The sequence below is a fragment of the Sciurus vulgaris genome (assembly GCF_902686455.1).
Source record: "Sciurus vulgaris genome assembly, chromosome: X".
Taxonomy (NCBI): domain Eukaryota; kingdom Metazoa; phylum Chordata; class Mammalia; order Rodentia; family Sciuridae; genus Sciurus; species Sciurus vulgaris.
In genome coordinates, this window is record NC_136471.1 from 125,435,504 (window position 1) to 125,452,795 (window position 17,292).

General features: G+C 40.2%; 1 protein-coding gene across 7 annotated transcripts in view; it reads right to left on the reverse strand.

The window, feature by feature from the left end:
- REPS2 (RALBP1 associated Eps domain containing 2) overlaps positions 1 to 17,292 on the reverse strand; it is a 214,054-nt gene that overhangs the window by 149,520 nt on the left and 47,242 nt on the right. The gene's annotated exons all lie outside the window — the stretch shown is intronic.

Consider the following 17,292-nt stretch of genomic DNA (forward strand, 5'->3'; position numbering starts at 1 on the left):
GAAAACCTCATTTTATAACAGGAAAATGAGAGAAGATATATGATGAAACTTGAAGAATTTCACAGTGTAGCTAATCAAAAGTCCCTTGGAACCTACGTGTCCACACCAGTTGGTTTCCTTCTCCTCCGGTTTACAGGGAGGTTTTAAATTCAGATCACTAAGTTCTACTTATTCATGATGTTTCGGAACTGATTATTCCTCCTCTTTCAAAGATAAAAATAAAGGTGACAAAGGATGGCTGTTACTCTTCTTACAAAGAACAGTGACTTTTTCAGGGGGTGGATTCTAATGTACAAAGTCTAGAAAGTCACTGGGGTGAAAAGAGAACAGATTAGTTATTACCACTACTTGTAGATTCTCCTAGTTTATCAAAATTAAAAGTAAATTATTATCACAAAGTTCCCAGGAGAAATTATTTCCTAATCATTGAAATTATATCCTGGGTGCTCGTTTCAGAGGAATAGAAAAGTACTAAACAGCAGGGCATGGGGGTGCACTCTTGTAACTCCAGGTACTCGGAAGGCTGAGGCAGAAAGATGGCAAGCTGAAAGCCAGTCTGTGCAACTTAGTGAAACCCTGTCTTAAAATAAAAGAATGAAAAGGGCTGGGGATGTAGCTCAGTGGTAAAGCAATCCTGGGCTAAATCACTAGTACTAAAAAAAAAAAAAAAAAAAAAAGTATCACACACACATTTTTAAGATGCTGCAATAATTGGTGATTCCCATCCCATCCTTCCCCACACCTGAATGGAGCTCAAATGTGACTTTTTCTCTAAAGTTCTTCCCAATGTCCTGGGTATAATTTATTTCCCAATGTATTCTCAGAGCGCACACCATTCAAATGTTTATAAATGTCCACCACATGACATTGTCTTAGATGTGCTTCAGCATGAAAAGGGAAGTAGACACATGGGTGAAACAAGCATAACCAAGAATTAATAACTGTTGAAGTCAGGTGATAGGTTTGGGGGGGTTCGTTCTCCATATCACATTTTTGTAGTGTCTATTTCAGCACTTATCACATTTTATTATCCGTTTATGTCCATCTCCCATTACAATATCTTGTCCAGCCAAGCTCAGTGGTGCATGCCTATAATCACAGCTACTTGGGAGGGTGAAGCTGGAGGGTTGCAAGTTTGAAGTCAGCCTGGGTAACTTAGCCAGACCCTGTATCAAATTTTTTAAAAAAATTAAAAAAGGGCTAGGGATGTACTTCAGCGGTAGGGCATGTGTGAGGTCCTGGGTTCAATTCCCTAATACTCCCATCTCCAAAAAGTTTTCTCATCAAGGACAGAGGGAAAGTCTCATTCATCACCTAATACAAGTATGGACACCTAAAATATTGTCAATAAATTCTCAATCAAGTGATTGAAACTTACTCTCAAAATAAATGTGAGGGTTTTCAAGATGGCGGCCTAGAGGGTGGCTGCATTTCATGTTGCTCCAGGACTCAGGATTCAAAAGAGGAGATATTGAGAGACTTGGGACCAACTCAAAGCAGCCGGGTGACTCTCACCCGTTGAGAAGGCATCCCGGATGGGACTGTGGTCCCGGAACGCAGGGAACTCTGTGAAGTAGAGCTGCCGGCGAGACGCCCCTCCCCCCGCTGGAGCAGTGAACGCGGACAACTGGGAGCGCCGTAAAGGAGGCCGCTCAGCACAGCGCTGGGACTCGGAGTAACCACTGGGGCTCCGGCGGCTGCCCAGGGGAGGAGTGGTGAGGAGAGCTGTGTGGACTCAGGACACCAGGGCCTGCCCTGAGGAGGAGGAGGAGGAGCGTGGCCACTTGGATTCGGAGTGACTGCAACAGAGCTACAGGCGGTTGCCAGAGGAGAAGCTCCGCGGCGAGCTGTTTGGACTCTAAGCGACCACTTCTGAACCCCGGGGCCTGCCCTGAGGACGAGGAGGTGGAAGAGGAGCGCGGCCACTTGGATTCGGAGTGGCTATACCGGAGCTGCAGGCGGTTGCCAGAGGAGAAGCCACGCGGCGAGCTGTTTGGACTTAGAGCGACGCTTCTGAACACCGGGCCTGCCCAGAGGACTAGGAGGAGGAGGAGGAGCGCGGCGGGTCGTTTGGACTCGCAGTGACTGCATTAGCGCTCCAGGCGGCTGCTCAGAGGAAAAGGCGAGTGGTGAGTTGTTTGGACTTAAAGTGACAGCTCCTGAACACAGGGGGGCTGCCTGGAGGAGAAGCGTGGTGGGACGCTTGGTCTTGAGTGGCCGCACCAGAGCTCCGGGCGGTTGCCCAGAGGACGCGTGCAGCGGGTCACGTGGATTCAGAGCCACTCAGAGCGACCACTCCTGAACACCCGGGGGGTTATCTGGAGAAGGAGGAGGAACGGGGAGGGTCACTTCGACTCGGAGTGATTGATTGCCCAGGGCTATGGGTGGTTGGTGGGAGGTTGAGGCACGCAGTGAGTTTCTTGGACTCCTAGTGACCCCACCGGAATACTGGGCGGCTGTCTGGAGGAAGAGGCATGTGGCGGGTCTCTGGGACTCAGAGCGATTGTTTGGGGCCCCAGGTGGCTGCTCAGAGGAGGGGCCGCATAGCCAGGCGATTAGGTGCAGAGCAGGGTCCCAGGATCTAGGAGGCTTCTGGGTGGAAGAGCCGCACAGAGACAGGCTTAGGGCGGAGCGAAGGTTCCAGGCCTGCGGGCAGATTCTCTGAGGAGGGGCAGCCTAAGGAGATTCATCTGCGAAGGGTGAGGCTCCCAGGCCCAGGAGGTAGGGCCGGGCCCCTGGGAACTTTGCAGAGGAAGGCAGCCCAGCCCAGGCGGTAGCTGTAAATTGAGGGGAACCTCTAGGAGGGAACTGACCAGCGAGACCTCCCCACCGGGTGAGTCTTCCCTACCAGGTGAGGTTTCCCCACAAGGACGGTAAAACCAGAGACTCAGGCCCAAACAGGCCTTGCCTCAGCCCGCAGCCTAGGTCCCCTTTGGATGACCATTGGTCAACAAGTGGAGGCACCTCTGCCCACTAGCAGGGATTATACCCCACCTGAAGGCCACCACTCCTAGAGAGGCAGCTTCCTTCTGGAGCACCGCATTATCAACTTCCTCCAAGACTTCAGCCTACTGAAGGCTAAGGGGGGATATATATAGAAATCTTCAGGGACATTGTAAGTCAATAGAGGAAATCGGCAATATCTCAGCGGTCCTCTGATACCTGAACAATATGAGAAAACAAGGAAAGAAAATGCTGCAAACAAATCTAGATGTTACATCAATAAAACCCAAGGACAGCATGGCAGAAGAAATGACAGAAAAGGAGTTCAGAATGTACATAATTAAAATGATCAGAGAAGCAAACGATGAGATGAAAGAGCAAATGCATGCACTGAATGATGAGATGAAAGAGCAAATGCAAGCATTGAATGATCGCACCAATCGACAGTTAAAAGAGCAAATGCAGGAAGCAAAAGATCATTTCAATAAAGAGTTAGAGATACTGAAAAAAAAAACAAACAGAAATCCTTGACATGAAGGAAACAATAAACCAAATTAAGAACTCCATAGAAAGCATATCCAATAGGATAGAACACCTGGAAGACAGAACCTCAGACATTGAAGACAAAATATTTAACTTTGAAAACAAAGTTGAACAAACAGAGAAGATGGTAAGAAATCATGAACAGAAACTACAAGAACTATGGGATATCATGAAAAGGCCAAATTTAAGAATTATTGGGATTGAGGAAGGCCTAGAGAAACAAGCCAATTTCACTGAACAATTTATTCAATGAAATAATATCAGAAAATTTCCCAAATCTGAAGAATGAAATGGAAAATCAAGTTCAAGAGGCTTATAGGACTCCAAATACACAAAATTACAACAGACCCACACCAAGGCACATTATACTGAAAATACCTAACATACAAAATAAAGACAGAATTTTAAAGGCTGTGAGAGAAAAGAACCAAATTACATTCAGGGGGAAACCAATACGCATATCAGCAGATTTTTCAATCCAGACCCTAAAAGCTAGAAGGGCCTGGAACAACATTTTTCAAGCCCTGAAAGAAAATGGATGCCAACCAAGAATCTTATACCCAGCAAAACTTACCTTCAAATTTGACGATGAAATAAAATCCTTCCATGATAAACAAAAGCTAAAAGAATTTACAAAAAGAAAGCCAGCATTGCAGAACATTCTCAGCAAAATATTCCATGAGGAAGAGATGAAAAGCAAAGAAGCAAATCAGCAAAGGGAGGAATTATCCTAAAGGAATTGTCAAATAAAGGAGGAAACAAGTTGTGTCAAACAAATAAATAAATAAAATTTAAAAAATGAACCAAATGACCAGGAAACCAAATCATATCTCTATAATAACCCTGAATGTTAATGGCCTGAATTCATCAATCAAAAGACATAGACTGGCAGATTGGATTAAAAAGAAAGATCCAACAATATGTTGCCTGCAAGAGACTCACCTCATAGAAAAAGATACCCATAGACTAAAGGTGAAAGGATGGGGAAAAACATACCATGCACATGGACTCAGCAAAAAAGCTGGAGTATCCATCCTCATTTCCAATAATGTGGACTTCAAGCCAAAGTTAGTCAGAAGGGATAAAGAAGGTCATTTCATACTGCTTAAGGGAAGCATAAATCAGCAAGATATAACAATCATAAACATCTATGCCCCAAACAGTGGCTCATCCATGTATGTCAAACAAATCCTTCTCAATTTCAGAAACCAAATACACCATAACACAATAATACTAGGTGATTTTAACATGCCTCTCTCACCACTGGACAGATCTTCCAGACAAAAATTGAACAAAGAAACCATAGATCTCAATAACACAATCAATAATTTAGACTTAACGGACATTTATAGAATATACCATCCAACCATGAGCGAATACACTTTCTTCTCAGCAGCGCATGGATCCTTCTCCAAAATAGACCATATATTATGCCACAAAGCTAATGTTAGCAAATACAAGAAGATAGAGACACTACCATGTATTCTATCAGATCATAATGGATTGAAGTTAGAAATAAATGAAAGAGTAAAACACAGAAACTATCCCAACGTCTGGAGATTAAACAATATGCTATTATATGATGAATGGATAACAGAAGATATTAGGAAGGAAATTAAAAAATTCTTAGAGGTAAATGAGAACAAAGAAACATCATATCAAAATCTCTGGGACACTATGAAAGCAGTACTTAGAGGGAAATTTATTTCATGGAGCACATTTAATAAAAGAAGTAAAACTCAACAAATAAACGACCTAACACTACAGCTCAAAGCCCTAGAAAAAGAAGAACAGAACAGCACCAAAAGTAGTAGAAGACAGGAAATAGTTAAACTCAGAGCTGAAATCAAAGAAATTGAAACAAAAGAAACAATACAAAAAATTGACAAAATAAATAGTTGGTTCTTCGAAAAAATAAACAAAATTGATAAACCTTTAGCCACACTAACAAAGAGAAGACGAGAGAAAACCCAAATCACTAAAATTCGGAATGAACAAGGAAATATCACAACAGACACGAATGAAATACAAAACATAATTAGAAGCTATTTTGAAAATCTATACTCCAACAAAATAGAAAATTTCGAAGACATCAACAGGTTTCTAGAGACATATGAATTGCCTAAACTGAACGAGGAGGACATAAACAATTTAAATAGACCAATTTCAAGTACTGAAATAGAAGAAGTCATCAAAAGCCTACCAACAAAGAAAAGTCCGGGACCAGATGGGTTCTCAGCCGAGTTCTACAAAACCTTTAAAGAAGAGCTCATTCCAATACTTCTCAAAGTATTCCATAAAATAGAAGAGGAGGGAACCCTCCCAAACTCATTCTATGAAGCCAATATCACACTGATACCTAAACCAGACAGAGACTCATCAAGGAAAGAAAATTTCAGACCAATATCCTTAATGAACATCGACGCAAAAATTCTCAACAAAATTTTAGCAAATCGCATACAAAAACATATTAAAAAGATAGTGCACCATGATCAAGTGGGTTTCATCCCAGGGATGCAAGGTTGGTTCAACATCAGGAAATCAATAAACGTAATTCACCATATTAATAGACTTAAAGTCAAGAATCACATGATTATTTCAATAGATGCAGAAAAAGCATTTGATAAAATACAGCACCCCTTCATGCTCAAAACACTAGAAAAAATAGGGATAGTGGGAACATTCCTTAACATTGTAAAGGCCATTTATGCTAAGCCCATGGCTAATATCATTCTAAATGGTGAAAAACTGAAAGCATTCCCCCTAAAAACTGGAACAAGGCAGGGATGCCCTCTTTCACCACTTCTATTCAACATCGTTCTTGAGACTCTGGCCAGAGCAATTAGACAACCAAAGAAATTAAAGGGATACGAATTGGAAAAGAAGAACTCAAACTATCCCTGTTCGCTGATGACATGATTATATATTTAGAGGAACCTGGAAATTCCACCAGAAAACTCTTAGAACTCATAAGTGAATTCAGTAAAGTAGCAGGTTACACGATCAATGCCCATAAATCCAACGCATTTTTATACATAAGTGATGAATCTTCAGAAAGAGAAATTAGGAAAACTACCCCATTCACAATAGCCTCGAAAAAAATAAAATACTTGGGAATCAATCTCACAAAAGAGGTGAAAGACCTCTACAATGAGAACTATACAACACTAAAGAAAGAAATTAAAGAACACCTTAGAAGATGGAAAGATCTTCCATGTTCTTGGATAGGAAGAATTAATATTGTCAAAATGGCCATACTACCTAAAGTGCTATACAAATTCAATGCAATTCCAATTAAAATCCCAATGACGTACCTTACAGAAATAGAGCAAGCAATTATGAAATTCATCTGGAAGAATAAGTAACCCAGAATAGCTAAAGCAATCCTTAGCAGGAAGAGTGAAACAGGGGGTATTGCAATACCAGATCTTCAACTCTACTACAAAGCAATAGTAACAAAAACGGCATGGTATTGGTACCAAAATAGAAAGGTAGATCAATGGTATAGAATAGAGGACACGGACACAAACCCAAATAAATACAATTTTCTCATACTAGACAAAGGGGCCAAAAATATGCAATGGAGAAAAGATAGCCTCTTCAACAAATGGTGCTGGGAGAATTGGAAATCCATATGCAACAGAATGAAACTAAACCCATATCTCTCACCATGCACGAAACTAAACTCAAAATGGATTAAGGACCTCGGAATCAGACCAGAGACCCTGCAGATTATAGAAGAAAAAGTAGGTCCAAATCTTCACCTCGTTGGTGTAGGATCAGACTTCCTTAACAAGACTCCCATAGCACAAGAAATAAAAGCTAGAATCAACCACTGGGATAGATTCAAACTAAAAAGCTTTCTCTCAGCAAAGGAAACTATCAGCAATGCGAAGAAAGAGCCTACAGAATGGGAGAATATCTTTGCCAATCATACTTCAGATAGAGCACTAATCTCCAGAATCTATAAAGAACTCAAAAAACTTTACTCCAAGAATTCAAATAATCCAGTCGACAAATGGGCTAAGGAAATGAATAGACACTTCACAGAAGAAGATCTACAAGCAATCAACAAACATATGGAAAAATGTTCAACATCTCTAGTAATAAGAGAAATGCAAATCAAAACCACCCTAAGATTCCATCTCACCCCAATTAGAACGGCGATTATCAAGAATACGAGCAACAACAGGTGTTGGCGAGGATGTGGGGAGAAAGGTACACTCATACTTTGCTGGTGGGGCTGCAAATTAGTGCAGCCACTCTAGAAAGCAGTGTGGAGATTCCTTAGAAAACTTGGAATGGACCCTCCATTTGACCCAGCTATCCCACTCCTTGGCCTATACCCAAAGGACTTAAAATCAGCATACTACAGAGATACAGCCACATCAATGTTCATAGCTGCTCAATTCACAATAGCCAGATTGTGGAACCAACCTAGATGCCCTTCAATTGATGAGTGGATAAAGAAACTGTGGTATATATATACAATGGAATATTACTCAGCCATAAAGAATGATAAAATTATGGCATTTGCAGGCAAATGGATGAAACTGGAGAATATCATGCTAAGTGAGATAAGCCAATCTCAAAAAGCCAAAGGACGAATGATATCGCTAATAAGTGGAGGATGACACATAATGGGGGGGAGGAAAGGGTTAGTGTTAGGGTTAGAGTTAGGGTTAGGGAGGGGGGCAAGTATGGAGGAAGGAAGTACTGTATAGAGGGTAAAGAGGGGTGGGAGGGGTGGGGGGAAGGGAAAAAATAACAGAATGAATCAAACAACATTACTCTATGTAAATTTATGATTACACAAATGGTATGCCTTTATGCCATGTACAGAGAAACAACATGTATCCCATTTGTTTGCAATAAAAAAAAAAGAAAAATGCACCGCAGACACGAGGTTTCATGCAAGAGACTTTATTATGTGGACGACTAACACATCCGCTCCAGGGTAAAAAGAAAGGAGAAAAAAGAAAGATGGCGTGTGCACTTCTCCCAGATATTGGAATCTCCCGGGCTGGAAGGAACCAGTAGCGGAGGAGAACACTTGCAAGCTGACTGGTGAACCAACAGCTATTTAGCATGTTAGGATATAACGTGGGAAGCAGGAAAATGGCGGCAGTGTAAGCCGGAAATTCCTGTAACGTAAGAGGTGGGCAGAGCGCAGATTGACAAGTGGTTGGGAGGCAGAGTATCAGCTTTATATTATAGTTATTGTTGTTGTTAAATTGTTCTGTGTCTTTTGAATGCATTGGGTGTCTTCAGGGTAAAGATAATAAGCGTAGCTGATGGGTAAAAGGCAAATTCTTTTTTTTAACTTCTAGTAATAAGAGTTATATTGGGGGGGGGGGGAGTAACTGACTTGCCAAAATGAATACAAGGAGGTCCTTAAAAATAATGAAAAATACTTCACAAGAATAGTCAGCTAATGATAATTTCAAATTAATCTCTTAAAGCTATTATATCCTAAATTAAGATAATACCTCTTTGAATAAATATTTCTCTTCACAAGCGATTCACATTCCAAAAAAATAAATAAATAAAATAAAATAAATGTAACTGAGATTTGTAGTATATCTTATGGTTAATACTAGCCTGTATGTGGAAAAAATGCCAACAGCATACATGTAGTTCTAGTATCAAGACAGTTGTCTTTAAGAATAATTCCTAATATAAAGAAATTGTAATCTGCTGAGAGCAGTGGCACATACCCATAATCCCAGTGGCTCAAAAGGCTGAGGCAGGAGGATCATAAATTGGAAGCCAGCCTCAGCAACTAAGCAAGGCCCTAAGCAACTCAGTGAGACCTTGACTCTATATAAAATATAAAATAAGGACTGGGGATGTGGCTCAGTGGTAAATCGCCTCTGGGTTCAATCCCTGGTACCAAAAAAAGAAGAAATTGCAATCCTTGGTATGTGAACAACTTAACTACATTTCTAAAGGTAATTTAGTATTAAGTTAACCTTCAGTTATTCCTTTACCACAGCTACTACACTGAATTGGAAATCTCTTTACTACAGGTAACTAAAAATACTAGTAAAACATTTATTATGGTAGTTTAAGACTCATGCTCTAATCTGACATTAGTAAACCACGTTGTTTACCTTGGAATCTGTCCTTTGGTCCCTTACAGCATTAGAATCACTGCTTTGTATACAAAGTAGAATATACACATTGAAGTGAGGTAACCCCATAGGTCACTCTTCCTGTTCTTTATACATAAAAAATCTAAGAGGCATGCCAAGAACTTTCAGAAATATTCAGTTCTCAAGGAAGAGAAAATAATTATAAGCCTTTGGAACTTACATATGGAGTCTCATAGTCTGGGACTTCTTGATCCAAAAAAACAGGTTAATTTTATAAGATTTTTTTTTTTTGTTCATCAAGATTCAAAGTATTTTAAGTTTAAATTCTCTATGGAAAAGTTCTAAGTTATGGGTAGAAATGTTTTGATGACATCTGAAGGAAAAAAGGTGGTGATATATTCCAGATACTCCATGAGCAGGAGGTATTCTACAGAATTTCTTCTTCAAACAATCCAAGTTGCTGAGATTTACTCAAAGAAAAAATGAAAAGATTCTATGCTTACTTTTTAGTTTAAACTCCAAACCTGTTACACTCTCAGCTGGATTCATCTGAGATTACATGTTGTACAAATTTCTAAAACAGAATAAGGATCTATGGACTAGGGTTTGTTTTTTCAGGTGGAAGGCAAGAAATGGAAAAAAAGGTAATGGATGAAATCAACTTCCTTACAGCTTACAGATGCACACTAAACTGCTGGGATGCTGGACACAAATCAGAAAAATTCACCAACAATATGGGTGGAACCTGGACAAAGTTCTGGAAGGAGGTTGAAGGCCACTAAAATAGCTTCCCTCCTACATAATTCTGTAAGATTAAGTGACTGTGCTGAATAACCAGTCCATGCACGTTCCAGTTTTGCCTGAAATAATATTCTTTCTTAGCTGAAATGTAATACATTTTCTGAACTATTCAAAGGTTTGAATAAGTTTCTCTCTTTCAAGTATTTTTAAAGGCCTCCTTAGATTTTAAAATTTAAAAAGTCTTAGAAGTAGGGGCTGGAAAAATTATTAAAGTGCACCCCTATTTTCTGGTCTCTCTGGGCTGCACTTGGCAAAGTCCAGATTCTTTGCTGTGCTTCCATTGCTCCTTGTTCTTCCCTAGAAGGTGCACCCTCGCATACCAGCCTCCACACTCCCTCCTTAGTCTCTTAAAATCCGGACACCTTCCAACTCCAAAGGGCTTCCAGGGCTCCTCATTCCCTTCCTGCAAAATTCAGACTCCAGAGTGGCTTTTGAGTCCCTCCTGTCTGGCCCAAACTACCCTGCCAACAACCCTCACCCTGAAGCAAATTAAGGCTGTAACCACACCAGATTCCAACCCGTCTCTCAACACCCAAATCCATTTGGGCCTATAGGCATCTGCTGAGCCCTCTGCATGGAAGCCAAATGTCTCCCTGCTTTCTTGCCTGCCAGACTCATTCTTCAAGTCACCCCAAGACCAACCTTACCTCTGAACCTTAGGCAATTCCATATGGCATGTTTTCTGCATTCTCAAGCCACGTTTTACCAACTCACATTACAAGCATTATAATACACTTAAATCGGTATTGTGGTAACTGTTTTGACTGCACCCCAACACCTTCCCCCATCCCAAGTGGTCACACAGGCAAAGTTATGCTTTTGTCATTTGTATTCCCAGGGATATGTACTTTATAATACCTGTTATATACTCAGTTGCTCAATGAATGCTGAATTAATTAGTTTTCACAGCCTGCAGCAGCAGAATAGTTCTTTCTCTCATTTGGTAATTACTTTTACAAGTGACTGCTAAATTGACTTTAGTCATCTCACACCATATAACCCAAGAGTTCTGGCAGGAATGTAAGAGAATTTTAACTTCCCTGTTCCCTTCCTGCTCAGGGAGGAGGGTACCGGGTTAAGATCAAAGCTTCCACACTCCTTCAACCTGGCCATAAGCCTCAGAGCTCAGGAGAATCCCTCAGTGGTGTCCCAGCCACTAAGCACTCCAGAGAGGTGCCTCTTTTGACTCAGCATACCCCCAGAGGGTGTCAGCTCCCAAGTGGGCACACTCAACAACAGAAATCCTGAAGATATTCTGAAGAACATGCTTACAAATTGTACCTCAGCCTCTCAGGAAACAATGAGGAGGCAGGTTAATGATAGGCTGGCTTTTCCTTTCCCTCTCATTTATACTTTCTAATATTCAACAGACTGGCAGTCCAGAGGGACTTGGGGTGAACCACTAAACAAAACACAAATCCCTGTATCCTACTGCGTAATATAAGGTACTGTGGTATATGCCTAAGCCAAACCACACTAAAATGAGGGCAGACACACAGTACTTAGTTGTATTTTCTGACAAAAGGATTATATCAATACCTTAAAATACTTATTAATTTAAAAATATATCGGCCACTCATCATCAAAAGTACTGTGTATGCTAGGGAATGACAGCATGGACCAAAACAACCTGTTCTACAGACATCCACGCCCTCTTCCCTCCCACTTCAACAAACTATCTGAAAAGTAGGTTACAGATATACCTCATGGCCCACCACCCCTAAGTACTTTATTGTTTACCTCCTAGGAACAGAGATATTCTCCTACACCACCATACCAGCATCACCACATCCAAGGAAATCAACGTTAACACAATGTTATTATACAACACGTGATCCACACTCAATTTCCTCAATTATCCTCAAAATGGCCTATTGGTTGGATTTTCTTTTCCTGAACCAGTATCTAATCAATGTTCATGATCTGCATTTTTTTATCTTATGTTTCCTTAGTCTCCCCCTAATCTGGCACAATCCCCCTTGGTCCTTAATGACATTAAATCCTTTCAAGAATCCAGGCCAGCTGTCCTCAGAATGTCCCACATTTGGGATTTATCTGTTTTCTTATGATTACATTCAACTCAAACATTTCTGGCAAAAATACCACACAGATGTTACTATGATATAGGGAGAAGTAAACACCATGAGAGGCACATAATATACTGCCATTGGTACTCACAGTCAAGTTTGACCATTTGAAATTAATATTCCATGTTACATAAGCAAAATGACATAAGTATAAGGTCATTCAATGTAGCATCATCTAAGGCACAGATCAGAAAACAGCTGAAATTTCATTTCTAAGATATTAATCAACTGTGGTTGATCCACACAGAATTCTAGGGAGCTTTGTGGACATCTGTCATATCTGTGACTGCCCATCTTTTTTTGAAAAGTCTTCTCTATTTGAACAAAAATTGCTTATTCTAAATCCCACTTTCTGGCTTAAAAGCAGAGAATCAAAATTCCCAGATTCCCTAGCAGCTAATAGGCAAACATGTCACCTAAGCTCCATTAATCAGATATATCCACACATTTCTTTCAAAGGAAGGCTGAATATAGATGCATTTATTGATACTTTCATAAGCTATTTCTGGAAGTTGAAGCTAACAAAATTGGCTTCCAGCTACCTCCAGGGAAGAAAACTGAGAGGCTAGGACACATGGGGAAGAAAGAGGAAAGAGTTTACTGCATATCATTTTACACCTTTTGAATTTTGAATCATATAAATGTAGTATCTATTAAAAATAAATTTAGAAAAGTTGTAAAGAGTAAGAGAGACACTAACATCATGTCAGCAAGAAATGTTATAAATGTACACTAGAATCATTCCCATTTCATCTACTCTAAGTACAATTTAAGAATAAAGTTCCCCACTGGACAAAAACTTCAAGGGTCCCAACTCATTGAGCCTAGATTTAACTCACGAACATAGGGCTCTTTCTGCTCTATTAAAAACTAGTTATCTTTGTCAAAGGTAGCACTGCCTAGCTGGGTGACTGTGGGAAAAGCATTTGATCTCCTTTGGTCTCCCTTCTCATCTACTGGAATGAAGCAGTCAAACTAGACAGAATACACAGCTTTTAGGAGATCCAAACACTCTCTGAAAAGGAATTTCAAGGGTGAAATCTAAAACTATGGTTTCAACCTCTCCCTCTGTCACTTACCATTTGTACTTTGTATTGTGGTTCTCAACACACCGAATATATCCCCCCTACAAGAGCATAAGTCTCTTGAGGGCAAGTCCTGCATTGTTTAAAACATCTTTGAATTCCTCACAGCACCTTTGCCGTTGATTTCTGACAAGGAAGGCTCACCGAATAAATAAGATATGCCTATTGTGATTTAACCCTTGATGGCTTAAAGAGAACTCCTATGTATGGTATCTTGTGCTGTTAGATAGTAAATTATTCAACCAAATACTCTGTTAAAGTCTAAAGGATCAGAGACACTGGCCTGATCACAGGATAACTAGAAATAGAATATCAGGTAAATCATTTTGTAATCACCTGATTCCAGGTAGGTCAAAGGGGAATGCAACCCATTCTCCCAGAACACTGAATTGACTTAGTCTTGGTAGGAGTTTGTTTTATATTAAAACAAATATATAGTAAAGAATCAAATATAAATTAGTGTAGTTCTTTTGGGGGGCTCTTTACTAGGGATTGAACCCAGGGGTACTTAGCCACTGAGCCATATCCCCAGCCCTTTTTTTATTATGAGACAGGGTTTCACTAAGTTGCTCAGGGTGGCTTTGAACTTGCAATCATCCTGCCTCAACCTCCTGAATCACTGGTATTACAGGCATGTGCCACCACACCCGACTAGTATGACTCTTAATGACAAGAAAAAGAAATTCTGAAAAAGAAACTCTCCACTAGGGTTAGCTGTTTTGGTCATGCCCATGACTTCCATGGTGCAGTCTCTCCTCTGCCTTTAGGGAGCTGGCAGAAAGTCTGGGATAAACAGTGTTAAATTAATCAGAAATGGGCATACAGGTTCTTGCACAATGGATTTGTATATATAGGTTTGACCAAGTGATTCTACAGATTTTATTATGCACCTAGATTGTTTTTTGGAACGAGGAAGAATTATAGGTAATGATGACATTTGATGACAATGGTCTTTCATGATTTTTATAAACTAGCCCTTCTTTGGCAAACCAATGCCACAACTTTCCAAACTGCCCAGCTGGCTGCACACATACAGGCATACATGGCCACAGGGTCAGGAGTTCCTTAGGGTTGGCATCTGCCTAGGAAGAAATGAGGATCTGATAACTCAAGGTTGAACAGAGGGGAAGATGTGATGGGGTGAACCACTGAGGCACAAAGGAAGCATCCTCCCATCAGTTTAGAAGAATAGCAGACTCCACAATAAAAATTAACATTTACTGAGAACAGACTGTGTGCCAGGCACTGACATACATGCCAGGAATTAATGAGATGAAGGGAACACATACATATACACAAGCAGTCTTGACTCTAGAACCAAATTAAAATGCAATTACAGCTCAGATTACAAAAGAAAATTAGCTTTAGAATTCTGGCCCAGGGTTTGAGGCTCTGTGTGTCATAGAATTTTTGTACAGCTGGAGGCAGAGAAATCTCAGGTAAACACAAATGCATTCCAGAATTATATAAAGCTTTTACTAGTTCTGGCAACTCAAACTTATCTCACCAGCCAAAAGATTAGCTTTGCAGAGAGTTCATTTATTGACATTTTTTAGAGCTTTTCCAAAGTAAAATTATAGGCTCAGGTTATTTGGAATTTTATGAGGTTGTTGATTTAAATCCATTCTATATTTATCTAGAATATTTTATATGCACTCACACACATATGGGCACACATACACAATTTCTCTTTTAAAGAAACTTGTGCCTTAGTAAATGAATAGAGTAAACCTGTACATTTCAAGTAAGGGGAGCATCAGTGTTACACACACATCTTCAACATGCTAAGGGAATGAATAAATGGATAGAAGTTCAGTCTTAGATCACACTGGAGTTCTCACACTTGACCCCAAATCTAGAGATTTGAAGCCTCCAGCATACAGCTAAACTCATACCAGAAACACCCATTTTGGGTGGGATAAGCAATCTGACTTCATTAATTTGATTTGTCAAGTTCTCAGTAAAGACCCTACCCAATTATTAAAATAACAAACCCATCTCTCACTTCCCTGACATTCTAACAGCCTCCCAGTTCAGGAGCCTGATGCCATTTGAAGCAAGCTGCTCCAGGGCAATAAAGCTGGAGAAGGGCCCTTCCTCCCTGTTCCTGAGTGTTCTCCTCACAACAAGGTCCCATGACACCCAGCACACTCAGGACTTCTGCATCACTATGGCAAATCCAGATGCATTATAGAGGCTCTGGCCCAACCAATCAGAACCAAGCACCAAGACAATACTGATATTGTTACTACTGTGACCTAATGGCCATATAATATTGACCTAACTGACCTCTTTCCATGACCGAGGCCCCTTTCTGGGTCTCAACTATTCATGTCCATCCTCTTTCCTCTCTAAGAATTCATCATTTTAAGACTTGACCTTGCTCTCATCTGTCTTTGTTGTGTGTTAGTTGCTGACAATTCCCTGATAACCAAATCCCTAAAGAATCTGATCTTAGGTCTCATACCACTTAGCTGTGCTTGCCAGAAGGGACATCCCTAGGGCCGTGGTGAGTCTTCTGCACCTATCTTGAATCATCTGTAGATACTATTTCATCTGCCTGGATAGACTTTCCATTGCCAGATGATACAATCCACTCATTCCACTAAACTGATGACCCCACCACAATGGGTGAGCTTAGATGCAGGTCCTAATTGCTTCCAAGATGTTCTATTCCAAGTGCAGTTCACTCTCATAATCCATGCCTAGAGATTTCAAAACTAAGAAATATTTGACACAGAAAGAACAATCCCTGTCCTCAAAGGTTTATAATCTCACTGGGGTATATATCTAAGAATTTTGTGAAAGATAATCAACATTTAGCAAACACTACTATGCACCAAGTAGACAATGTGACTTTCCCTTCATGAGTATTATTTCTAGTATCTAGTCCAACATGAATGGTTTTGCAAGTAGGAACTTCAGAGTATAGAGAAGTTAGATTCTAAAAAATAAGAAATCATCTGAATTTGAAGACCTTGCTACCCAACGATTTATATTAGAAATGTCACACGAACCAAACTCACTGTGCAATTTGCTAAATTCTTAGGCACTAAGATATCATTCATTCAGTTCTCTTAAGTGGCACACTATGGCAAAGCCTCTTTGAATCTACCAAGTGAAAGACACACACTCTTTATACTTTGGCAGCCAGAGATATGTGCATGGTAGGCTCGGTTATTTCTTGGCTTTCCAAATGATCATGAGAGCACTCCTGTGAGAGGGAGCAGGTGCAAGGAGTATAGCTCTGAACTGAGCATTTTCTTTCAATAGAATTGGAGAACAGAGGCTGGGGTTGTGGCTCAGTGGTAGAGCACTTGCCTAGCATGTGTGAGGCACTGGATTTGATTATCAGCACTGCATATAAATAAACTAATAAAATAAAGGTCTATCAACATCTAAAATTTTTTTTTTAAAAACTGGAGAACAAACCACAAAGCTTGCTTCATCATACTGGTGTGATAACCAATTGAGCTGACCAGAGTATTGAAGAGAAACACATGAAAATTTCCCATTTCTCCTTTGGCTTCCAAGTATCAGAATCCCTTGCCAGTATTTATGAAATTCTCCTCCTGCTTTCAGCTAAATAAGCTCAAAACTGTCAGATATTCACTTTCCTGGTTTTTTTTTTTTTTGGAACAGAGTACGGACACAGGATATAAGATTGGCCAGACACATGGCATTTTAATGAATATCAAGTGCTGCAAAACAACAAGAATAGTAGATGGTTGTTTTCTC